Below are 1,451 nucleotides of genomic sequence, written 5' to 3'. Positions count from 1 at the left end.
CCTCAACCAACTCTGACCGACATCAAAATAGGTAGTGTAGATATAGCCTTATAGAACTCCTGTATGGGAAAGGGAATAAGCTATCATTTGTAAGTACTTTTGTATCAGCATAAATGCACTCGTTATACACACTGTAACTGTAAATTTTTTTGAAAGAATAACATATTCTTAAGTAGAGGTACTGGTATAAAAGGTTAAAATAAAATTTGTAACAAGCAAAAGGGAAAGAATCTATTTGGGGGGGGTTGTTGTATTTCTATGTTAAAAACAATAACTTCACAGTACTCTAAAAATTCTTTATTTTCCTATGACATACTGCATATAGGAATTGAAGTGACAGTTGCACAGGTCTGTGTTACTCTGCACATCACAGTAACACTGTTTCCTCAGAAAGCATGCTCTGAATTGCTATGGTTGTGCATAGGTTAATTCACAGGCATACACTTTTGTATCAACCAACATAAGTAGGAGATCAGAAATATACAGGTATCAATACACAATGCTTTAATCTAAATTATTTTTAATAAAATTGTATTAGATTAAAAAAGCATAACTAAAACAATGAGCTATTGCCAATAACTGATAATACTGCACCCAAGCCTATTACAGTGCTATGTTTTCATGCTGTTTTTCAATATCAATTTATTCCTTTTAATATTAAAATGAAATACCACAGAAAGTGGTAGTCCTTTAAGGACTTTAAATTCAGTCAAAGATGCACTAATTAAAATGATATATTAGGAGTAATAAAAAATACCAGATTCTGGCGACTTATATTAAACAGAACAGCAAATAAAATAGTAAAGGTGATACTAAGTTTCTGCTAACATTCTCCTGTTCATAAAGCCACTGTGTGCAGGACTCTTCTCCAGCACAAATCAGAAATCTGAATGTGTTGCAATTCATACAGTCCCTAAAATCTGATACAAGAAGGGACTAGGACAACACAGGTGACTTCCAACAACACACACTACCCTCTGGTTTGTCCCCTACTTCAGCAGCAGAGCCAAAATATGCAACAGCTTTTATACCAATGACAGACTCTTATGCATAATCCACCCTCATAGGGTCAAATATGCCAGCTCTACAGCTAGCATATGCTAAAGATGCAACGAAGAACTTGCATCAGACTCCAGGAACTGGCACGCTGATTTTTTCTCTATATGTATATTTCAGTTTTAAATATTTTTAAAAACAAACTCTCAGTACCCTAGGATTTTGCAAGATACACTAACAGCCTCCCTCAGCAAAACAACTACTAAGAAAGCTAATTTACATTTTATACTCTGTCATGCAGATTTACATTCTTCAAGTTCAACCACAATCAGAAATGACAGCAACCTACCTTTTTAAAGGTACAAACTAGTGTAATATAACTAACATTAAGAAATGTAATTTTCCTATTTTATTATATCCAAATATTTTGTCCCTAATGATAAAAACTGGGGGGG

General features: G+C 33.8%; 1 protein-coding gene across 13 annotated transcripts in view; it reads right to left on the bottom strand.

Annotated features, from left to right (window-relative positions):
* Positions 1-1,451, bottom strand: part of PTPRD (protein tyrosine phosphatase, receptor type D) — a 692,784-nt gene that overhangs the window by 349,048 nt on the left and 342,285 nt on the right. The window lies entirely within an intron of this gene.

Source organism: Crocodylus porosus, unplaced genomic scaffold (genome assembly GCF_001723895.1).
Source record: "Crocodylus porosus isolate Cpor-Errol unplaced genomic scaffold, CroPor_comp1, whole genome shotgun sequence".
Classification (NCBI taxonomy): domain Eukaryota; kingdom Metazoa; phylum Chordata; order Crocodylia; family Crocodylidae; genus Crocodylus; species Crocodylus porosus.
This window is presented reverse-complemented; position numbering and strand designations above follow the sequence as displayed.